This window comes from Oncorhynchus kisutch, linkage group LG5 (genome assembly GCF_002021735.2).
Source record: "Oncorhynchus kisutch isolate 150728-3 linkage group LG5, Okis_V2, whole genome shotgun sequence".
Classification (NCBI taxonomy): Eukaryota; Metazoa; Chordata; class Actinopteri; order Salmoniformes; family Salmonidae; genus Oncorhynchus; species Oncorhynchus kisutch.
The window spans coordinates 11,329,036-11,355,098 of NC_034178.2; positions in this window are offsets into that span (position 1 = coordinate 11,329,036).

Below are 26,063 nucleotides of genomic sequence, written 5' to 3' on the forward strand. Positions count from 1 at the left end.
AACATCAAAAGTATGAAATAATACATATGTAATCATGTAGTAACCAAAAAAGTTGAAGGTGTGTTTTGGGTCATTGTCCTGTTGAAAAACAAATGATAGTCCCACTAAGCGTAAACCAGATGGGATGGCGTATCGCTGCAGAATGCTGTGTTAGCCATGCTGGTTAAGTGTGTCTTGAATTCAAAATAAATAACAGACAGTGTCACCACCAAAGCAACCCCACACCATCACACCTCCTCCTCCATGCTTCATGGTGGGAACCACACATGCAGAGATCATCCGTTCACCTACTCTGCATCTCACAAACACATGGCAGTTGGAACCAAAATTCTCCAATTTGGACTCATCAGACCAAAGGACAGATTTCCACCAGTCTAATGTCTGTTGCTCGTGTTTCTTGGCCCAAGCAAGTATCTTCTTCTTATTGCTGTCCTTTAGTAGTGGTTTCTTTGCAGCAATTCGACCATGAAGGCCTGATTCACACAGTCTCCTCTGAACAGTTGATGTTGAGATGTGTCTGTTACTTAAACTCTGCGAAGCATTTATTTGGACTGCAATCCGAGGTGCAGTTAACTCTAATGAATGTTTCCTTTGCAGCAGAGTTAAAACATTTTTTACTAGGCAAGTCAGTTAAGAACAAATTCTTATTAACAATGACAGCCTACCCTGGCCAAACCCTAATCAGGACGACGCTGGGCCAATTGTGCACCGCCCTATAGGACTCCCAATCACGGCCGGTTGTGATGCAGCTTGGAATCCAACCAGGGTCTGTAGTGACGCCCCCAGCACTGAGATGCAGTGCATTAGACCGCTGCCCGACTCAGGAGCACAAGAGGTAACTCTGGGTCGTGCTTTCCTGTAGCGGTCCTCATGAGAGCCAGTTTCAACATAACGCTTGATTGTTTTTGCGACTGCACATTTTCTGGAGTGACTGAGCTTCATGTCTTAAAGTAATGATGGGCTGTAGTTTATTTTTGCTGCTTTGAGCTGTTCTTGCCGTAATATGGACTTGGTCTTTTAGAAAATAGGGCTATCTTCTGTATACCACCCCTACCTTGTCACAACACAACTGATTGGCTCAAATATATTAAGAAGGAAAGAAATTCCACAAATGAACTTTTAACAAGGCACACCTGTTCATTGAAATGCATTCCAGGTGACTACCTCATGAAGCTGGTTGAGAGAATGCCATGAGTGTGCAAAGCTGTCATCAAGGCAAAGGGCGGCTACTTCGAACAATCTCAAATATCAAATGTATTTTGATTTGTTTAACACTTTCTTGGTTACTACATGATTCCAGCAACGGTCCCCGGTCCAGAGCCTCCAGCGACGGTCCCCGGTCCAGAGCCTCCAGCGACGGTCTCCGGTCCGGAGCCTCCAGCGACGACCTCCTGTCCGGAGCCTCCAGCGACAGTCCCCAGTCTGGAGCCTCCAACGACGGTCCCCAGTCCGGGGCCTGCAACGAGGGCCCCCAGTCCGGGGACAGCAACGAGGGTCCCCAGTCCGGGGCCTGCAGTGAGGGTCCCCAGTCCAGAGGCGCCACCAAAGTGGGGGGTTGCCACCGAAGTTGCCGCCAAACTGGTGGCTGTAGTGAAAAAGTAATTAGTTGGAAGAGTAACAGAGTTAATTGAATATAATTCCATTATTGATTAGATCCTTTTTTCATTAATTAGGCTATTTTCTCTTTAACTATATGATCTATCTACTAGAAACTCAATATGGACACAGATCAAATTTTAAAAACTGTATGTATGAATCATTATTTAAAGTATAAATGACAAAAGTTACAATACATTGCCATAGATGACCTGTTAATTACCATTATTACCTAAGATGCTGTAATTTTGGCATATTACCAGTAAGTTTGCAATCCTAACCCTGACCTTACTGTTGACTTGTTTAGCCTATCTCAATGTGATTCAGGACCAAGATTCCATTCAGGACCAAGATTCAGGAATCATCACCAGCACAACATAGAGGCACTGAGAGATCAGCTGACCAGAGCTGACCAGACTGCACAGAACTAACCTCCCAGACTCAGGACACTAGAGGACAGCCACCAACAGAAGGGTGAAGGGTTCTCTTTCAGGCTCTACTCAGTCATGCCTCTACTGTTGTATGTACACCCTACCAATCAAATAAATTGCTAACAAGTAGCCCACCAATAAACAGTTCACCCAACCCTTCAATGAGGAAATGCTTCTGAATGTTGCATGTGGATATGAGTCGTTATACAGTAGATTAAGATTCCTTAGAGACCTTGGCTTTGCATGTAAAATCCTAGTGTTTCTGGCATGAAATGGTTTGTATTACAACCTCCCTCTCTCCGACAAATAGACAACGACTTGTCACTGTTAATTAATACAAAATAATAATATAAAAGTTACATCATTGTACGTTTGAATATGCTGAAGATGTTATATTGTGTCCCAACTCTCATGTACTGTAAATGGTGTACATACATTTAGTCAATCATTTATTTATGTCACAGTGGTTTATTTGCATGTATTACTGTGTTTATGCTTTCCAATTCACCCTTTTGTGAACTGACATAGTATTAAAACATCTCTGTATAGAGATGTTTTAATCAAAGTAAATTCCATGTCAAAAGTGTTGTCTCTGAATAATTTTATACTGTATGGTTCAAAAGTCCATAGTTATAAACCAGAGAAAATAGACGACCATTGTGTTTCTATTGACATGATATCTTGTTTGGTGTGCAAACAAAAGGTTAGCTGTTGAAACACAGGTCTCCTGGGGACATGTGGAAACACAAACACACACACCACCCAGCAACGCAGTCTGTCAGCGTTCTATACCCATGGTGCATGGCTTCACACTTGTTCCCACTCAACCCAACCAACTGGGTCTCTGTGTTTCTGCCTGTCTAACTACACTATGTGTGCACATGCACCTGAATATGACTCTGCTATGGTCTCTCGCTCTCTCTCTCTCTCTCTCTCTCTCTCTCTCTATTTTACGCCTGGCCGCAAAACCTTTACCTGTTTATTTTTATCCTATGAGGGAGTTGGTTCACACATTGAAGAAAGCCCTCCTTGCTGCTCTTTATGCTAATGCAGACAACATTTGCTGTCTATGGCATGTAATGGTGTAAAACACTTGTATGAACAGTAAACACTGTACTAGAAGTCTATTTAGTATAAGGAAAGAATGTCCTTGCTGTGAACATAATCAACTCTATCCAGCTCCATCCTGGTTCAGGATTAATGACTGTGTTTTAATACCGTGATCCCTCTATGCCCAAACACGTCTATGACCTTCCCTAGAGAGGTCATAAGAGAGATCAAGAGAGATGAGGCAGAAACATAGAGGGAGAGATGGAAAAAGAGAGGAAGGAAGGGAGGGAGGAAGGAAGGAAGGAAGGAAGGAAGGAAGGAAGGAAGGAAGGAAGGAAGGAAGGAAGGAAGGAAGGAAGGAAGGAAGGAAGGAAGGAAGGAAGGAAGGAAGGAAGGAAGGAAGGAAGGAAGGAAGGAAGGAAGGAAGGAAGGAAGGAAGGAAGGAAGGAAGGAAGGAAGGGGGACAACATCTGGGATTTATATGAAAGTTTAGACGGTATGGTTAAAATAGTAAAATATATTTCTCATATTTCTTTAACTTTTAGCACCTAGCAATTAACTTCAAAGTGATAACCTAGCAACCAACTAACTTCAAAATATATATTTTTAACGATGGCCTTATCCTTCACCTGATACCTCCACCTTTGTCCTCTGTTTTTACCACCATGACACAAACCTGTACCCTCATTGGGAAAAAATTATTCTTTATCATTCTTCAAGGTCATCTTTGTGACTGAGGAAATATCCAATGTTTATATGTCAAGCTTATGTTACTGTATATATTAATGTTATACTGGTAACTGCCAAAATAATGGAAACATGTGAGTAAATCCTATTGAAAGCAGGTGCTTCCACAAAGGTGTCGTGCCTAAGTTAATTAAGCAATTAACATGCCATCATGCTTAGGGTCATGTATAAAAATGCTGGGCAATGCCACCATCCACAGGGCATGAGTGGTCACTAAATGTTTTGATGAGCATGTAAACGATGTAAACCATATGCCATGGCTGTCTAAGTCACCAGATCTCAACCCAATTGAACACTTGTGGGAGATTCTGGAGCGGCACCTTAGACAGCGTTTTACAACCCATCAACAAAATACCAAATGATGGAATTTTGCATGGAATAATGGTGTCGCATCCTTCATAGAGTTCCAGAAAATTGTAGAATCTATATCAAGGTGCAGTGAAGCTATACTGGCTTGTGGTGGACCAACGCCCTATTAAGACACTTTATGTTGGTGTTTCCTTTATTTTGGCAGTTACCTGTATATTAACGTGTAAACGGAGGCTGTTTTCCCAAACACAAAGTCTTGTGTTGTTTAGATTAATTTATTCAAACCAACTCCTCAGAGTCAACTTCAAAGCAGCTCTTGCATGTTTTTTTTTTTAAATGGCCAATGTGAAGTGTATGTTTAAATGACTCAAATTTTTGGGCCTTTCTCTGACACCGCCTGGAATGAGGGCTTGTTCGGCCCTCCTTTTCTTGTACGATCATCTCCTTTGTCTTGATCATGTTGAGAGAAAGTTTGTAATCCTGGCACCACACTGCCAGGTTTCTGACCTCCTCCCCATAGGCTGTCTCATCATTGTCAGTGATCAGGCCTACCACTGTTGTGTCATAGGAAAACTTCAAATCAAATCAAATCAAATGTATTTATATAGCCCTTCGTACATCAGCTGATATCTCAAAGTGCTGTACAGAAACCCAGCCTAAAACCCCAAACAGCAAGCAATGCAGGTGTAGAAGCACGGTGGCTAGGAACACCTACGTGAGAATGCTATTCATTAACTACAGCTCAGCGTTCAACTCCATAGTGTCCTTAAATCAAATTAAATGTATTTATATAGCCCTTCTTACATCAGCTGATATTTATTTTATTTAACTTTATTTATCCAGGCAAGTCAGTTAAGAACAAATTCTTATTTTCAATGACGGCCTAGGAACAGTGGGTTAACTGCCTGTTCAGGGGCAGAACGACAGATTTGTACCTTGTCAGAAACCCAGCCTAAAACCCCAAACAGCAAGCAATGCAGGTGTAGAAGCATGATGGCTAGGAAAAACTCCCTAGAAAGGCCAAAACCTAGGAAGAAACCTAGAGAGGAACCAGGCTATGTGGGGTGGCCAGTCCTCTTCTGGCTGTGCCGGGTGGAGATTATAACAGAACATGGCCAAGATGTTCAAATGTTCATAAATGACCAGCATGGTCGAATAATAATAAGGCAGAACAGTTGAAACTGGAGCAGCAGAACAGTCAGGTGGAAGTTGAAACTGGAACAGCAGCATGGCCAGGTGGACTGGGGACAGCAAGGAGTCATCATGTCAGGTAGTCCTGGGGCATGGTCCTAGGGCTCAGGTCCTCCGAGAGAGAGAAAGAAAGAGAGAAGAGAATTAGAGAACGCACACTTAGATTCACACAGGACACCGAATAGGACAGGAGAAGTACTCCAGATATAACAAACTGACCCCAGCCCCCCAACACATAAACTACTGCAGCATAAATACTGGAGGCTGAGAAAGGAGGGGTCAGGAGACACTGTGGCCCCATCCGAGGACACCCCCGGACAGGGCCAAACAGGAAGGATATAACCCCACCCACTTTGCCAAAGCACAGCCCCCACACCACTAGAGGGATATCTTCAACCACCAACTTACCATCCTGAGACAAGGCTGAGTATAGCCCACAAAGATCTCCGCCATGGCACAACCCAAGGGGGGGGCGCCCACCCAGACAGGATGACCACAACAGTGAATCAACCCACTCAGGTGACGCACCCCCTCCAGGGACGGCATGAGAGAGCCCCAGCAAGCCAGTGACTCAGCCCCTGTAATAGGGTTAGAGGCAGAGAATCCCAGTGGAAAGAGGGGAACCGGCCAGGCAGAGACAGCAAGGGCGGTTCGTTGCTCCAGAGCCTTTCCGTTCACCTTCCCACTCCTGGGCCAGACTACACTCAATCATATGACCCACTGAAGAGATGAGTCTTCAGTAAAGACTTAAAGGTTGAGACCGAATTTGCGTCTCTGACATGGGTAGGCAGACCGTTCCTTTAAAATGGAGCTCTATAGGAGAAAGCCCTGCCTCCAGCTGTTTGCTTAGAAATTCTAGGGACAATTAGGAGGCCTGCGTCTTGTGACCGTAGCGTACGTGTAGGTATGTACGGCAGGACCAAATCAGAGAGATAGGTAGGACCAAGCCCATGTAATGCTTTATAGGTTAGCAGTAAAACCTTGAAATCAGCCCTTGCTTTGACAGGAAGCCAGTGTAGAGAGGCTAGCACTGGAGTAATATGATCAAATTTTTTGGTTCTAGTCAGGATTCTAGCAGCCGTATTTAGCACTAACTGAAGTTTATTTAGTGCTTTATCCGGGTAGCCAGAATATAGAGCATTGCAGTAGTCTAACCTAGAAGTGACAAAAGCATTAATTTTTCTGCATCATTTTTGGACAGAAAGTTTCAGATTTTTGCAATGTTACGTAGATGGAAAAAAGCTGTCCTCGAAATGGTCTTGATATGTTCTTCAAAAGAGAGATCAGGGTCCAGAGTAACGCCGAGGTCCTTCACAGTTTTATTTGAGACGACTGTACAACCATTAAGATTAATTGTCAGATTCAACAGAAGATCTCTTTGTTTCTTGGGACCTAGAACAAGCATCTCTGTTTTGTCCGAGTTTAATAGTAGAAAGTTTGCAGCCATCCACTTCCTTATGTCTGAAACACATGCTTCTAGCGAGGGCAATTTTGGGGCTTCACCATGTTTCATTGAAATGTACAGCTGTGTGTCATCCGCATAGCAGTGAAAGTTGACATTATGTTTTCGAATAACATCCCCAAGAGGTAAAATATATAGTGAAAACAATAGTGGTCCTAAAACGGAACCTTGAGGAACACCGAAATTTACAGTTGATTTGTCAGAGGACAAACCATTCACAGAGACAAACTGATATCTTTCCGACAGATAAGATCTAAACCAGGCCAGAACATGTCCGTGTAGACCAATTTGGGTTTCCAATCTCTCCAAAAGAATGTGGTGATCGATGGTATCAAAAGCAGCACTAAGGTCTAGGAGCACGAGGACAGATGCAGAGCCTCGGTCCGATGCCATTAACATGTCATTTACCACCTTCACAAGTGCCGTCTCAGTGCTATGATGGGGTCTAAAACCAGACTGAAGCATTTCATATACATTGTTTGTCTTCAGGAAGGCAGTGAGTCGCTGCGCAACAGCCTTCTCAAAAATATTTGAGAGGAATGGAAGATTCGATATAGGCCGATAGTTTTTTATATTTTCTGGGTCAAGGTTTGGCTTTTTCAAGAGAGGCTTTATTACTGCCACTTTTAGTGAGTTTGGTACACATCCAGTGGATAGAAAGCCGTTTATTATGTTCAACATAGGAGGGCCAAGCACAGGAAGCAGCTCTTTCAGTAGTTTAGTTGGAATAGGGTCCAGTATGCAGCTTGAAGGTTTAGAGGCCATGATTATTTTCATCATTGTGTCAAGAGATATAGTACTAAAACACTTGAGCGTCTCTCTTGATCCTAGGTCCTGGCAGAGTTGTGCAGACTCAGGACAACTGAGGTTTGGAGGAATACGCAGGTTTAAAGAGGAGTCCGTAATTTGCTTTCTAATAATCATAATCTTTTCCTCAAAGAAGTTCATGAATTTATCACTGCTAAAGTGAAAGTCATCCTCTCTTGGGGAATGCTGCTTTTTAGGTAGCTTTGCGACAGTATCAAAAAGGAATTTCGGATTGTTCTTATTTTCCTCAATTAAGTTAGAAAAATAGGATGATCGAGCAGCAGTAAGGGCTCTTCGGTACTGCACGGTACCGTCCTTCCAAGCTAGTCGGAAGACTTCCAGTTTGGTGTGGCGCCATTTCCGTTCCAATTTTCTGGAAGCTTGCTTCAGAGCTCGGGTATTTTCTGTGTACCAGGGAGCTAGTTTCTTATGAGAATTTTTTTTTAAATGATAGTGTTGGAGTTGTGATTTTTTTTTTTTATGATAGTGTTGGAGTTGTGCTTGGCCATGCAGTCATGGGTGAACAGGGAGTACAGGAGGGGACTGAGCATGCACCCCTGAGGGGCCTGTCATACCAAATAATGTCCCCCGGCCAAATAATGTCCCCCTCTATGTCACAATGGGATTCTATGAGTTATAACTTCTGTTGCAAGGGGTGTTGCTAGAACATGCTACATTCTGACCGGATTACATAATGAACCTTTGCTATGCTGATTGCCTGGTTGCCTCATACTGGTCACGAAGTAAGGAGGACGCTGGCAGTTCTAGTTTTATTTCACCTCAGAAGTGCTCGTTCAGTCCGTGCAAAATTATTACCTCAAAATTGCTCTCCAAGGACGATGTTTTTGACAGTGACAACCTGCTGACTACCTGCTGCTTCAGAAGACCGAAAAGACTGGAAAGAGAACATTATTTCATCACCATATATTTGTCTTTATATAAGAAAATATTGTTAAATAGGAATAAATAATTGAATCTGTTTTTATATTAATTTCATATTGACTGCTAGCTACTTAATTACCTCAGCCACACAGTTTTATTTAGCTAACGTTATATAAGTTAGATAGCTAAATGTTATTGTAGGTGCTTTCTGTTTCTATGTAGCTTGCACTTTAATGGCATCCCTCGAGGAGATTTTCTTTTATCTTTCCAACCAGGCGAAGTACTATGAAGGCAGCACTGATCTCGACTAGAGGCGCAACATTCGTAGGGAGGGCAGAGAAATTCACAACTCAGGGTAACGTTAACGTTAAGCAGTTCATTTATATTACTGTTACTGTTATATAACTGGAAGGATTTATGTACAACCATTTAACAACCATTTTTCATCTAGCTAACGTTATTCGATGGCACTGGAGGGGAAGGCTGCCGTCTTATCGGCTCTTAACCAACCATGCTATTTTGATAGTTTTTTTGCTTTGTTCATAACTTGTTTTGTACATAATGTTGCTTCTACCGTCTCTTATGACCGAAAAGAGATTCTGGACATCCGAACTGCGATTACTCACCTCAAACTGGACAAAGAGTTCTTCTTCAATGAGTCGGACGGGAGGGATATTGTCACGGTCGTCCTCCTCTTCATCTGAAGAGGAGAGGCGAGAAGGATCGGAGGACCAAAATGCGGCGTGATATGTGTTCATGTTGAATGTTGCCTCTGGGCTGAGGGGCTCTGGCGCCTCTGGGCTGAGGGGCTCTGGCGCCTCTGGGCTGAGGGGCTCTGGCGCCTCTGGGCTGAGGGGCTCTGGCGCCTCATACTCGGGCAGCAGCGCCGGACAGGCGGGGAGACTCCGGTAGCAGCGCCGGACAGGCGGGAGACTCCGGCAGTGCTGGAGAGGAGGAAGGCTCCGGCAGCGCCGGAGAGGCGGGAGACTCCGGCAGCGCTGGAGAGGAGGAAGGCCCCGGCAGCGCTGGACAGGCGGGACGCACTGTAGGCCTGATGCGTGGTGCTGGCACTGGTGGTACTGGGCCGAGGACACGCACAGGAAGCCTGGTGTGGGGAGCTGCCACCGGAGGGCTGGTGTGTGGAGGTGGCACTGGATGGACCGGACCGTGAAGGCGTACTGGAGACCTTGAGAGCAGGGCTGGCACCAACCGCCCTGGCTGGATCTTCACCCTATCCCGGCAGATTTGGGAAGCTGGGATGTAGCGCACCGGACTAAGCACGCGTACTGGGGACACCGTGCGAACCACCACATAACACGGTGCCTGACCAGCACCACGCCCGCCACGGTCAGCACTGCTAGGAGCACTGTAGTGCTGAGATGGCAAAGGACGTGCAAGGCTAGGGAGATGCACAGGAGGCCTGGTGCGTGAGGCTGGCACAGTCTTCACCAGACCCCTAGCACGCACCTCAGGATGAGTATGGAGAGCTGACCCAGGTGCCATTAAATCCCTGACACGCTCCGTCGGGCGAATGTCGTGCCTCGTGCACCAAACCAGCAACTCCCTCATATCTCTCTCCTCCAATTTCCCCATTAACTCCTTCACAGTCTCTGCTTCGCTCACCTCCAACACCAGCTCTGGTTCTGAGCTCCTCCTTGGCTCCTCACAGTAAACGGGGGGAGTTGGCTCAGGTCTGACTCCTGACTCTGCCACACTCCCCCTGTGCCCCCCCCAATAAATTTTTGGGGCTGACTCTCGGGCTTCCGTCCGCGCCGCCGTGCTTGCTTCGCCAACCTCATTCTCCTGTAACCTTCCGCGCACTGCTCCATCGAATCCCAAGCGGGCTCCTGCACTCTCCCTGGGTCGACCGCCCACCTGTCTATTTCCTCCCTCTTCATCTGAAGAGGAGAGACGAGAAGGATCGGAGGACCAAAATGCGGCGTGATATGTGTTCATGTTGAATGTTTAATTAAAGAAAGAACTGAACACTGAAACACTATACAAAAACAGTAAACAAAATAACAACCGTGAAGCTAATGCGAGCTGCGCTGAAACAAGCCATCAACATAGACACATACAAAGCAAACTATGGTCAGGGTGTGACAGATATACTACAACAGACACTCGACCAGGCCCAGATCCCCGTGATTCGCTGGAGAAGGAAACTGAGATTTTGTGGAAAAAGATCACGGTGCCTTGCGAGGATCAGGCGACTAGTGGCTAATCTGCCCTTGCCTTCTGTCCTGCTAGCTAATGTTCAATCGCTGGAAAATAAATGGGATGAGCTGAAAGTACGTAAATCCTACCGGGACATTAAAAACTGTAATATCTTATGTTTCACCGAATCATGACTGAACGACGACATTAAGAACATAGAGCTGGCGGGTTATACACTCTATTGGCAGGACAGAACAGCACCCTCTGGTAAGACACGGGGCGGGGGCCTATGCATATATGTGAACAACAGCTGTTGAATGATATCTAAGGAAGTCGCAAGGTTTTGCTCGCCTGAGAGCAAATCTACCTAGAGAATTTTCATCAGTATTTTCGTAGCTGTCTACATACCACCACAGACCGATGCTGGCACTAAAACCATGCTCAATGACCTGTATACCACCATAAGCAAACAGGAAAACGCTCATCCAGAGGCAGCGCTCCTAGTGGCCGGGGACTTTAATGCAGGGAAACTTAAATCAGTTTTACCTCGTTTCTATTAGCATGTTAAATGTACAACCAGAGGGGAAAAAAATCTAGACCACCTTTACTCCTCACACAGAGAAGCGTACAAAGCTATCCCTCACCCTCCATTTGGCAAATCTGACCATAATTGTGTACTCTTGATTCCTGCTTACAAGAAAAAATTAAAGTAGGAAGGACCAGTGACTCGGTCTATAAAAAAGTGGTTTGATGAGGCAGATGCTAAACTACAGGACTGTTTTACTAGCACAGACTGGAATATGTTCCGGTATTCTTCCGATGACATTGAGGAGTACACCACATCAGTCACTGGCTTTATCAATAAGTGCATCGAGGACATTGTCCCCACAGTGACTGTACGTACATACCCCAACCAGAAGTCATGGATTACAGCAACATTTGCACTGAGCATTTGCACTGAGCTAAAGGCTAGAGCTGCTGGACTGTATCCCGGAAGCTTACAAAAAAAATCCCGCTATGCCCTCCGACGAACCATCAAACAGGCAAAGCATCAATACAGGACTAAGATCGAATCGTCCGTCGCTTGTCAGATGTGGCAGGGCTTGCAAATCATTACAGACTACAAAGGAAAGCACAGCCTAGAGCTGCCTAGTTACACGAGCCTACCAGATGAGCTAAATAACTTCTATACTCGCTGCGAGGCAATTAACACTGAAACATGCATGAGAGCATCAGCTGTTCCGGACGACTGTGTGATCATGCTCTCCGCAGCCGATGTGAGTAAGACCCTGAAACCGTTCAACATGCACAAGGCCGCAGGGTCAGACGGATTACCAGGATGTGTACTCCGAGCATACGCTGACCAACTGGCAAGTGTCTTCACTGACATTTTCAACCTCTTCCTGTCTGAGTCTGTAATACCAACATGTTTCAAGCAGACAATCATAGTCCCTGTGCCCAAGAACACTAAGGTAACCTGCCTAAATGACTACTGAACTATGGCACTCACGTCTGGAGCCATAAAATGCTTTGAAAGGCTGGTCATGGCTCACATCAACATCATTATCCCAGAAACCCTAGACCCACTCCAATTTGCATACCACCCAAACAGATTCACAGATTATGCAATTTCTATTGCACTCCACACTGCCCTTTCACACCTGGACAAAAGGAATACCTATGTATGTGAGAATGCCATTCATTGACTACAGCTCAGCGTTCAACACCATAGTGCCCTTAAAGCTCATCACTAAGCTAAGGACCCTGGGACCAGACACCTCCCTCTGCAACTGGATCCTGGACTTCCTGACGGGCCACCCCCAGGTGTTAAGGGTAGGTAACAACACATCCGCCACACTATTCCTCAACACGGGGGCCCCTCAGGGGTGCGTGTTCAGCTCCCTCCTGTACTCCCTGTTCACTCGTGACTGCATGGCCAGGCACAACTCCAACACCATCATTATATTGCTGATGACACAGCAGTGGTAGGCCTTGTACGTTCCCCAGTTTCTGGGTTGTTTTGGGTTTGTTTGTGTATATATATATATATATGTGTGTGTTTATTTCAGGAAATGGCTTCCTAGATTCAAAAGCAGCTGATTGGGAAGGTAACAAGGCCTACCAGTGGGAAGGTAGTTAAGGTAGGAGAGGGGGCTCTTTAAATGGAACTTTCTTTGCTTTGGTTCCATCCAGCCCCTTTTCCCCAAATGACCGTGTGAAGGAAGAATAAATTCCCTGTTAACGGTAATATTCTCTGCCTCTGTCATCCTTACCTGCACCTACAGTCACATACCTCTTTCGTGTAGCAGGGTGCTGCGTTCCTTCCTCCAAGAGGCGTGCGTAACAGCCTGATCACCGGCAACGATGAGACAGAATATAGGGAGGAGGTCAGAGATCTGACCGTGGGGTGCAAGGACATCAACCTCTCCCTCAACGTGATCAAGACAAAGGAGATGATTGTGGACTACAGGAAAAAGAGGACCGAGCACGCCCCCATTCTCATCAACAGGGATGTAGTGGAGCAGGTTGAGAGCTTGAAGTTCCTTGGCGTCCACATCACCAACAAACTAACGAACAAGCACACCAAGACAGTCGTGAAGAGGGCACGTCAAAACCTATTCCCCCTCAGGAGACTGAAAAGATTTAGCATGGGTCCTCAGATGCTCAAAAGTTTTACAGCTGCACCATCGAGAGCATCCTGACGGGTTGCATCACTGCCTGGCATGGCAACTGCTTGGCCTCCGTCCACAAGGCACTACAGGGGGTAGTTCCTATGGCCCAGTACATCACCGGGGCCAGGCTTCTTGCCATCCAGGACCTCTATACCAGGCGATGTCAAATAAAGACTCCAGTCAAAGCCAAAGACTCCAGCCACCCTAGTCATAGACTGTTCTCTCTTCTACCGCACAGCAAGCGGTACCAGAGTGCCAAGTCTAGATTCAAGAGGCTCCTAAACAGCTAATCAAATTGCTACCCAGACTATTTGCATTGCCCTCCCCCTCCCGGAACGCTGCTGCTACTCTCTGTTTATTATCTATGCATAGCCAATTTAATAACTATACCTACATGTACATATTACCTCGACACCGGTGCCCCTGCACATTGAAATACCGGTTGTACCGGTACCCCCTGTATATAGCCACGCTATTTTTATTTACCACTGCACTTTAATTATTTGTTATTCTTATCTCTTATTTTCCTTAAACTGCATTGTTGGTTAAGGGCTTGTAAGTAAGCATTTCACTGTATTCTGCGCATGTGACAAATACAATTTGTGTTGGTCATCTACATGTCGCTAGCTATACAGCTATATGTCTGTCACAGTGAGGTATCTAGCTATAAGTCAAACCTGATCAATCAAATGGATAGGTGTAAACAATTATGGTAACTCCAACTGCCCTTAACTAGGTGTCACTAGGTGACAGAGAGACCCATACAGAAGGTAGAGGAAGAAAGTGACAGAGGGGGAGAGAGTGGTGGAAGAGAGAGATGGAGAAAGAGAAACAGCAGTGCAAATTTACTTTGCCTAACAAGTTGGAAGACAAGTCTATCACATGAACCTACATGGGAAGGATCGCCAGCCACACAGGAGGGTGATTTTCACTAAGGAGAAGGAGGCCGTGCTGACAGAGATGCATGTTGGACATTTTATTATGAAATATATTTGCATTTATTTCTGTTATCAATCAAGGTGAGACTGAACATCAACAAGGCGCAGGATAAGCAGAAGGAGAGCTACCGGCGGAGAATCGAGAAGGGGACCAAGTGCTTCGACATCCGGGCGAATGACTTGGTTTGGTTGAAGGACGAAAGGAAGTCGAGACCTGGTAAACCTTGCTGCTCTTTCGCTCCTAGCTGGGGTCATCATCCGTCAGAGTTGATGAAATATATAAAAAATCTCATAACCATTTGAATTTGCACACAAAATAACCTGAAGCTAGTTTTAGTTTTCCTAGCATTTTTCTCTTTATGTCTTCATAAGGGTTACCTAGGTGGAAGCCAACTATCTTCTCCAGTTGGACACTTCCAACTGTTCCGTCACACTCCTGGTTAGACTATTTTACAGTTGATCATGCTCAAGCTCTTTTGCAGGTGCAGCATCCAGAAGTAGGAGGCCTCATGGTGGTGGCATCGCCATGCTGTCAGCAGTACCAACACTGGCCCAGGGGTTTGTCCAGATAGTCAATCTCTAGGCTAACTACTCCGTCACGGTAAGTAGCCTTCGCTGCCAGGTAGGTACTGTTAAGGAGTATGACTCCAGTGGTCAGAACACAACCCCAGATTTGCTCTCAGAACTGACAGTTCAGTTGCCCAGTTCCGTACGGGTCCTTAACCCCTTCTCCCTAACCATTAATCTCTCCTTAACCAAATCACATTTTTAGGTCAGGTTTGGTATGGAATTGAACATTGGTTTCTAGTTAGTGTTTACATATCTGGAGGTTCTAGATTTGTGTATGTAATATGGCAGAAGTATACCAGAGTCCAATACACAGCAGGGTTGAGTCATCACCATATTGCTGCACCTATCCAAGCCCCATCAGGTCAAACACTACAAAGATAGAGTCGGGGGTTAAAGTCCTTAATTAAAAACAAAATCCTTCTCTCGGCCTATACCTTGACATGGTGAGAGAGCTTCCAAGAAACCAGGCCCATGTTATTGAACCCCTGACTGAGACTGGCTGCCTGTCGAGGACAAGTGGCTGGAAAAACTAGCTGCAGCAGTTGATCGAGCATCTCTTGATTCTATCTGTTTCCTCTCTCCTCATCCTTTAATTCTGCATGTAGTGACGTCTTATTGCCCAACAATCTGCCCACTCATCCCATCCCCTCCATCTCATTACATTATCTAAAGCTACTGTTATTGTCATTATCTGCTAATAAAGTTTGCTAGCCATATCACCCTGGGCATATAATATGTGAGATACATAGATGAACTAAAAACCACTAGCACTCAGAACAAAGAGAGCCGCAATGCCTGGACTTTGCAGTCTCCCTCTTCAAATCCCCCTTCCCGAGACTGCCTGTTGAGAACAAGTGACAGGGAGAACCTCCCAACCACACAGCAGCCACCTCTTTAGTCCACACACCAGAATTATGTATTTCAGTCTGATTGCCATGTGAGTGGACCCCCCAAAAACCTGTGAAAATAAATGAAATGACACAACTGTTTCAAACAACTATCACATTTTACGTATTCAAACCTTAAATATTGCCAGGATGGTTCTCACAGCTGTTTCACAAGGTGTTCATCATTGTAAGTTGTACGGCATTTATTTGTTCCTCATTATTCATTGTTGTATCCTAGGACCTACAATAGATACATATATATTCAACCTACACGAATGTACTAATGAGATATGCGAGATAGAACAAATAAATCACCACAATAGAGGAGTAGTGAAATGAGATGATTTCAGTGTAGAAAAGGGAAGGGCAGGTCACATTAAAAACACGACAGCCAGTCAAGCTGTGTATGAATCAAACACATTTGCATACGAATGGAGTGGAAATTAGCTGACTTCGTGATCTGTAAGGTAAGTCACTTTAGTGTGTCAAGCAGATGACACGTTTTCGTTGCCATTTCAGACACGTAACAACGTTTAAGACATGGATTTCATGTAATATTAACAAGGTACCAAAAAGTAGTTCATTCACGTTTCCATTTTATTAGCGATACAGAACTTTGAAATTGTCACAGACATCAGCCTTGTCTGCATAGCGATGATGAAAAGAAAGTCATTTAGGCTGTAATGATCTCCAAAATTCGGATCATTAGGTCATCACACCGTTGATATAGCAATGGATGCTAATAGTTTATCGAATCCCATTGTGACATAAAGGGGGACACTATTTGGCCGGGGGACATTATTTGGCACGACAGGTCCCCATGTTGAGGATCAGCATGGCAGATGTGTTGTTACCTACCCATACCACCTGGGGACATTCCATCAGGAAGTCCAGGATCCAGTTGCAGAGGGAGGTGTTTAGTCCCAGGGTCCTTAGTTTAGTGATGAGCTTTAAGCCTGTCCCAGACCTGCTGTTTTCAACTCTCTAGAGACAGCAGGAGCGGTAGAGATACTCTCAATGAGAGGCTATGAAAAGCCAACTGACATTTACTCCTGAGGTGCTGACTTGTTGCACCCTCGACAACTACTGTGATTATTATTATTTGACCATGCTGGTCATTTATGAACATTTGAACATCTTGGCCATGTTCTCTTATAATTTCCACCTGGCACAGCCAGAAGAGGACTGGCCACCCCGCATAGCCTGGTTCCTCTCTAGGTTTCTTCCTAGGTTTTGGCCTTTCTAGGGAGTTTTTCCTAGCCATCATGCTTCTACACCTGCATTGCTTGCTGTTTGGGGTTTTAGGCTGGGTTTCTGACAAGGTACAAATCTGTCGTTCTGCCCCTGAACAGGCAGTTAACCCACTGTTCCTAGGCCGTCATTGAAAATAAGAATTTGTTCTTAACTGACTTGCCTGGATAAATAAAGTTAAATAAAATAAATATCAGCTGATGTAAGAAGGGCTATATAAATACATTTAATTTGATTTAAGGACACTATGGAGTTGAACGCTGAGCTGTAGTTAATGAATAGCATTCTCACGTAGGTGTTCCTTTTGTCCAGGTGGGTAAGGGCAGTGTGGAGTGCAATAGAGATTAAGTAATCTGTGGATCTTTGTGGTGGTATGCAAATTGGAGTGGACCTAGGATTTCTGGGATAATGGTGTTGATGTGAGCCATGACCGGCCTTTCAAAGCACTTCATGGCTACCGATGTGAGTGCTACGGGTCTGTAGTCATTTAGGCAGGTTACCTTGGTGTTCTTGGGCACAGGGATTATGGTGGCCTGCTTGAAACATGTTGGTATTACAGACTGGGAGAGGTTGAAAATGTCAGTGAAGACACTTGCCAGTTGGTCAGCACATGCTCGGGGTACACGTCCTGGTAATTCATCTGGCCCTGCGGCCTTGTGAATGTTGAACTGTTTAAAGATCTTACTCACATCGGCTACGGAGAGCATGATCACACAGTCATCCGGAACAGCTGGTGCTCTTATGCATGCTTCAGTGTTGCTTGCCTCAAAGAGTGCTTAGAAGTCATTTAGTTTGTCTGGTAGGCTTGTGTCACTAGGCAGCTTGCAACTTTGCTTCCATTTGTAGTCTGTAATAGTTTGCAAGCCCTGCCGCAACCGACGAGCATCGGAGCTGGTGTAGTAGGATTCAATCTTAGTCCTGTATTGAAGCTTTGCCTGTTTGATGGTTCGTCGGATTTCTTATAAGTGTCTGGGGTAGAGTGAGTGGAGCAGCGGTCTAAGGCACTGCATCTCAGTGCTAGAGGCATCACTACAGACCTTGGTTCGATTCCAGGCTGTATCACAACCGGCCCAAAGGACTGCACACAATTGGTCCGGGTTAGGGTTTGGCCGGGGTAGGCCGTCATTTTAAATAAGAATTTGTTCTTAACTGACTTGCCTAGTTAAATAATGTAAAATAATAAAGAGTCCCGCTCCTTGAAATGAAAGCGGCTTCTGGTTGGGGTATGTACATACGTTCATTGTGGGGACGACGTCATCGATGCACTTATTGATGAAGCCAGTGACTGATGTGGTGTACTCCTCAATGCCGTTGGAGGAATCCCGGAACATATTCCAGTCTGTGGTAGTAAAACAGTCCTGTAGCTTAACATCTTCGTCATCTGACCACTTTCGTATTGAGCGATTCACTGGTACTTCCTGTTTTTGTTTTTGCTTGTATACTTACTGTAGTGTGTATATTGGTTATATCTTTATCCAATACACTATACACTAGAACCTTTCATGTAACTACAGATAATATAGTGTTTAATATTGATCCTACAACACATATAGACAGCAAGTATGCTATCCAAGTGGTTTGTGAGTGAGTGAATGAGTGAGTGATTGTCTTGCTTGTTGAGTAGTGAGCGCCAAAATGTACAAGGTCAAGCAGGACTAGCAGATTAAATTAGGAACGTTCCTGTTTATTCTAATTAATAAAATGTCCTTGAAATGGAAGTGTGATTTCCAATGTAATCTAATATGATGTGCTCTGGACTGTAAAGAGGGACCTCTCTCTCTGTCTCTCCCTTTCTCTCTCTCTGTGTCTCCCTTGCTCTCTCTGTTTCTCTCGCCCTTCTCTCTTCACCACCCTTCTCTCTCCCTCTCCTCTTTCTTGCCCTCTCCCTCTCTCTCAGGGGACATGCATGATCTGCTGTGATGTGTGCTCAATATTGAGATGCTGGAAATTCTAATCCAGAGACACAGCCTGTCAGTAAGGGGGACAGTCCAAGGTCCAGACAGACCCACCATATCCCTCTAATAGAAGCAGAGATGATGCTGTGGGTTATCCCAGGGAGGTGGTTATGGATGATAAATGCATTGTGTGTAATTTATGGCATGGTTTATAGCTCATTGTTTTTAAAAACTCAGCAATAGGGCAACAATGATTTATTGTACATGCAGCCATTTTTATAGTACTGGTATGCACTCATGCATAACGTATAGGGTTTAAACCATTTTCTATGATCACATTTTTAAAGCCCACCATGGTAACTGCATTTATTACCTGTAGAATGAATAGTAGCTTGAAGAGGTTTATGTACCGTGTTGTTATGGAATATGTATGCGGTTAGGAACTGCGGAGCAATGGCAACACCCCGTATAACAGTGGTGGGTGTTGGAGATGCTGTGTTGTCTGAATAACCCTGGCTGGGTTGATTAAGTGGGCTGGGAGTAAAATACTTCACCTTCACTCTTCATTGGACCTACAAAAACAATGAAACAGCAGACTTCACCTCGAGGCGTTCTCTGTCTCCCATTGTTTTGAAACGCTGTGTTGAAAGTCGTCAACTCACTCAACTCAGCTGTGTTGTATCTTCCATCCTGACGGGGGTTTCTTCTTTTCAAACAATGTACACTGTGATCAGTCAACAGAGAGAGAAAGAGAGAGATGAATTACCTCAGAAAGAAAGAGATAGAAAGAGATGGAGAGAGAGGGATACAGAGAGAGAGAGAGAAAGAGAGAGAGGGATAGAAAGCGAGAGAGAAAGAGACAGAGAGGATGAGAGAGAGAGAGAGAGAGAGAGATGAATAGACAGAAATGGATAGAGAAAGAGAGATTGAGAGAGAGAAAGAGAGAAAGAGAGAGAGAGAGAGAGAGAGAGAGAGAAAGAGACAGAGACAGAGAGTGAGAGAGGGGGGAGATGATGGCAGCTCTGATAGGCTGATAAAACATGCATTGGCACTTAATCTAAACCAGAGGGCCTGGCAGCAGCAGTTAGAAGGGAGGGGGATTCAAGGTGATACATTACAAATGGACGTTATGCCAAAAGCAGGGTTTAACACAGGTCTGTAAGAGATGGAAAAAATGTATGCAAAAATAGAGAAAAGTGTATTGGAACAATAGATCAATATCACATAGGGATGGTTCATTTTACAATGCAAGATGACAAACAACTAAATAATAAAATATGTATGTAGAAGTATGTATACTCTGCACGATTAAACCTAGTCTTGATTTCCAGGCTTCATCAACAATGAGACTTGGAAGGATGGCATCGCGAGACTAGCTTCAACCAAATGTCCTCATTCTCTTTGGTCTGCTATGTGTACTAAGCCAGTCATGAATGTCCTTGTGACGGTGACAGTGAGAGCTAGGTCACCACTACAGAAGTCTACCGTGCTGGCGTCCAACCACACAACCTTGGCCGCATTGATCTGCATTCCTATTCCCTTAGCAACAAGCCAACAACGCTGCACGTCAATGTTGTATCTGACCAACTCATTAAATAAACATGGATATTGATTGATAGGGTTTGTTGCACATAAGGGGTATCTGAGCTCCAATTGTCACGTTTATGGAGATTAACATGTCTTTGAGCAAGTATCAGCACAGCATGTGTGAAGCATACTCACTGTGACTGTAGAATTAGAATATAGACCATAGAAATTAGAATAATTCTGTGGCTGCGAGCCTGTGACAGCATTTCTGAAGTGATGACAGAGTATTGATGTGGAAAACTAATACTGTGTGACCTGACTTAGGGGTTTACATCAACACAGACCCCGTTACTGTACCCTAACCAAGGACGAGACGAATCAAAGAGCATGACATTCTATACCGTATTTGCCACCTTCCTCATTAGTGAACTATTACAAGTGTTATAGCAGTAGGTCTGAGAAAACATCAGCTTGAGTGTTGAAGGGATATCAAAGTTCAGACACACTTGCATGCATACAGGCTCTCTCACACACACACACACACACACACACACACACACACACACACACACACACACACACACACACACACACACACACACACACACACACACACACACACACACACACACACACACACACACACACACGCACACACACACACACAAACACACACAAACACACACAAACACACACACACACTCTAACCCTCACCCCCTCACACACACACACTCTAACGTGCGACAATTCCCCTCAGAACATCCGCAGCCTCTTTGAAAAGAGAATTTGGCGATTTCATAATTCTGATTTGTGCTTCATGGCAGATCGAAATAACAAAACAATGTCAAATACAGGTAGCCTAGTTAAATAATTAACATCCAATCACATGAAGCGTTACTCTCTCGTGGGAATTCCACTAACAGTCCGTATGTAGCCAAACATAGCTGCTGCTCATGTTGGAGTGGTAACGTGCGTGCAAGCAGTTGCCCACGATGCCACTTGGGTACACTGCAGCATCCACCAAGAGGCTCTTGGTGCCAAGGGAATGCCTGACAGCTTGAAAGACATTTTGGACACTACAGTGAAAATGGTTAACTTTGTTAAAGCAAGGCCCTTGAACTCTTGTGTATTTTCTGCTCTATGCAATAATATGGGCAGCGACCATGTAACGCTTTTACAACATATAGAAGTACGCTGGTTATCAAGGGGCAAATTATTGACATGTTTTTTTTAATTGAGAGACAAGCTTAAAGTTTTCTTTACCAACAATAATTTTCATGATGATGAGTTTCTCACACGACTGACCTATCTGGGTGATGGTTTTTCTCGCCTGAATGATCTGAATCTAGGATTACAGGGACTCTCTGCAACTATATTCAATGCACAGGACAAGATTGAGGCTATGATTAAGAAGTTGGAGCTCTTCTCTCTCTGCATTAACAAGGACAACACACAGGTCTTTCCATCATTGTATGATTTTTTTGTGTGCAAATGAACTCAAGCTTACGGACAATGTCAAATGTGATACTGGAAGAACCTGAGTGAGTTGGGTGCGCAATTACACAGGTACTTTCCAGAAACGGATGACAAAAACAACTGGATTCATTATTCTTTTCATGCTCTGCCTCCAGTCCACTTACTGATATCTGAACAAGAGAGCCTCATCGAAATTGCAACAAGCAGTTCTGTGAAAATTGTATTTATTCAGAAGCCACTACCAGATCTCTGGATTGGGCTGCGCTTAGAGTATCCTGCCTTGGCAAATCGTGCTGTTAAGATACTGATGTCCTTTGCAACCACGTACCTATGTGAGAGTGGATTCTTGGCCCTCACTAGCATGAAAACTAAATACAGGCACAGACTGTGTGTGGAAAATGATTTAAGACTGTTGTGTGAATTTTGACCCATTCCTCCTGACAGAGCTGGTGTAACTGAGTCAGGTTTTTAGGCCTCCTTGCCCGCACATGCTTTTTCAGTTCTGCCCACACATTTTCTATAGGATTGAGGTCAGGGCTTTGTGACGGCCACTCCATTGACTTTCTTTGCACTTAAGCCATTTTGCTTGGGGTCATTGTCCATTTGGAAGACCCATTTGTGAACAAGCTTTAACTTCCTGACTGAGATGTTGAGATGTTGCTTCAATATATCCATATAATATTTATTCCTCATGATGCCATCTATTTTGTGAAGTGCACCAGTCCCTCCTGCAGCAAAGCACCCCCACATGATGCTGCCACCCCCGTGCTTCACAGTTGGGATGGTGTTCTTCAGCTTGCAAGCCTCCCCCTTTATCCTCCAAACATAACGATGTTCATTATGGCCAAGCAGTTCTATTTTTGTTTCATCAGACCAGAGGACATTTCTCCAAAAAGCATGATCTTTGTCCCCATGTGCAGTTGCAATAATCTGTCTGTAAACAATTGTTGGACAAATTACTTGTGTCATACACAAAGTAGATGTCCTAACCAACTAGCCAAAACTATAGTTTGTTCCCAAGAAATTTGTGGAATGGTTGAAAACGAGCTTTAATGACTCCAACCTAAGTGTATGTAATCTTCTGACTTTAACATGTTATAACTGTACATGTAATCTTCTGACTTTAACATGACATAACTGTACATGTTAGCTAGATTGTCTATTTTTATAATTGTTCACTTTGTCATTGCTCAAAAGCCCTGTTTTACAGTAATAATATCGCTGTTGTTAGACTGTCCTAAAGACAGTTAATTCTGAGTTATTGATAGATATGTCAAGCACCACTGGATATACGTCAGCACCAGAGGCGTTTGTGTTCATCGATTTCTACATGATGTGCTGTCAGGCATCTGAAGCCTGGCCAGCTCAGCAAAGGACAAATGGAACAAAAGTCATTAGTTAGTCACAGTTATAATTCATTATTTAACCTACTAACAGTAGAGTGCTGCTGTTCGTTTTAGTTCAGTATGCAGTGGTCTAGTAAACATTTATATCGGTTAATCTAGGAAAGTGGGCCGCCCACAGGGTCTTTCAGACAAAGGTGGTGCATTTTGAGAATATACTATAACATGGCAACACTTTCAGGATTCCACAGTGTGACTAGCTGTGTCAAACAGATTGTTCTAGTTGGAGAGGAAGAACAGAAATGTGTCTGCCTGCTGTCTTAGTAAAGTCCTGCATTTGTGTGAGATTTAAGTAGTGGGACTGTGGACCACACTGTAAAAACAAATCTAGTTGTTTCAACTAAATATTAAGTAACTGGTTCTACAGCCTTTTTTTTTGTTTACTCAACTTTTCAGTCAAAGTGTAACCTGAACGTAACTTTTTTAGTTGTCCCAAACTTAGCTCCAACATGAGAAAACAATCAACCCAGTCAACTTAAAATGATGTGTTTGCTCAAATTGTCTCATATGTTCATTCAACTAGCAAATATTATTTGCTAGAAAAAAGGCTGTGGAATGAGTTGCACACACACAGTGGTATTAACAATGTTTCCAACTTACATATTTGACACACATGATTAGAAGGGGAACGTTCATATCGAGTCATTTATATTCAACATGTCCTCAACTGGGATTTGAACTCACACCTCTTGGTTCATAGCACATGAAGCTTCTTGCTATGCCACCATGTCTGTGTCAATAATTGTCTTCACCTTTATTGCTGCACTTTATCTTCAAAGTAAATATCAGTTCTGCTAAATTACACTCCAGACAAACTATTTTAGTCATCATAGTGATTCAGGAGTAATATTCCCCTCCAGACAACTATATGATAACAAGGAGGAGAGAATAGTAAGACTAACTGATCGGTTACACACGCGGTGGAGTATCAGGGAGATTGGAATTTCATTAATCCAAGAGGTTACGAGTTCAAATCCCATGTGAGAACGTGTTAAATAATCAAATCATGTTTAAATGAACATGCACACTATAATAACGTTGAAAGTGTGTGGAACCAGTTCCACAGCCTTTTGTAGGTCAGATACCCAAATAATCATTTATAGTTGAATGAACATATGAGACAAATTGATCAAACACATCATTTTTTTTTGCTGAAGTTCTCAAGTTGGAGATACAGTGCTTTCAAAAAGTATTCACACCCCTTGGCTATTTCCACATTGTGTTGTGTTACAACATTGTAACGGTTCTCTTGTGGTGAAGGAGAGTCGGACCAAAATGCGGCGTGTAGATTGCGTAAAACGTAAAACACGAATCAATACAAACACTACAAAACAAAGAACGTAATGAAAAATACCGAAACAGCCCTATCTGGTGAAAACACAGAGACAGGAACAATCACCCACAAACGCACAGTGAAACCCAGGCTACCTAAATATGGTTCCCAATCAGAGACAATGACTAACACCTGCCTCTGATTGAGAACCATATCAGGCCAGACATAGAAATAGACAAACTAGACATGAAACATAGAATGCCCACTCAGCTCACACCCTGACCAACCAAAACATAGAAATATACAAAGTAAACTATGGTCAGGGTGTGACAAACATTTACATTTTGTGGCAGTGATCGGCACACAACACCCCATTTATGGGCAGCAGTTAGCCTAGTGGTTGAGAACATTAGGCCAGTAACTGAAAGATTGCTGGTTCAAATCCCTGAGTTGGTAAGATGGAAAAACCTGCTGTTATGTCTTTGAGCAAGGCTGTTAACCTTCAATAACAACTTCTCCCCGGGTGCCGATGACATTGATTAAGGCAGCCCCCTGCGCCTGTAATAACCAAAGGGGTTGGGTTAAATGCAGAAGACACATTTATTTTATTTAACTAGGCAAGTCAGATCTTTACCTTGTCAGCTCAGGGATTTGATCTACCAAACTATTGGTTACTAGTCCAATGCTCTAACCACTAGGCTGCCTGCCACCCACTAGGCTGCCTGCCGTCAGTTGTGCAACTGACAAGGTATCCCATTTCCGCATAATGTCAAAGTAGAATTATGTTTTAGACATTTTTACAAATTAATATAAAATGAAAAGCTGAAATGTCTTTAGTCAATTAGTATTCGACTCCTTTGTTATGGCAAGCCTAAATAACAAGTCAGTGTCATGACGTTGCCCTCTTTGGGGATAGCGAGTACCATCCCCCTCTCTCTGCAACATCCCTCTCTCTCTCTCACCCCCTACCAACAGGCTCTGTTAGACAGGTCATAAATTCCTTGAGGAGTTCTCTCCTCATGGCCAGAGTATAAGAGAGTGAGAGAGAACAAAGGAACTTCTTCCACATCACAGAACTTGAGAACTGAACAATATTCATGTTCTGGAGAATGTATAAACGGTCGGTGAAGTAGCCAGCTACGAACTGGTCCGTTTGGTACAATTTTGTGAAACTCAGGAGAGACAATACAGCCACATTACCATAACTCAGTTTATACAAGAGTTTCAGTTGTGAGGCTTGCATCTAATTGTTGTATAAAATGAATGAGTAAAGATGAAACTTTTTGTGAAATGATGTAATGTGAGTTTAAACTGTTTAATGAAGGAAACTCCAATTCCCTTTGGAGTTTAAATAAATCATGGGCCCGCCCCTTGAGCACAGACATTGATCTGGCGTCATGGGACAGCCCCATTCTGCTGTTACGAATATAACCCCACCTACGAAAATCCTCTTCAAACTAAGCTTACCTCAATTATGAGACGGCTAAGGCTTGAGTAGAGACCAGTACCTCATCACAGAGGGAGTTAAGGTTTGAGTAG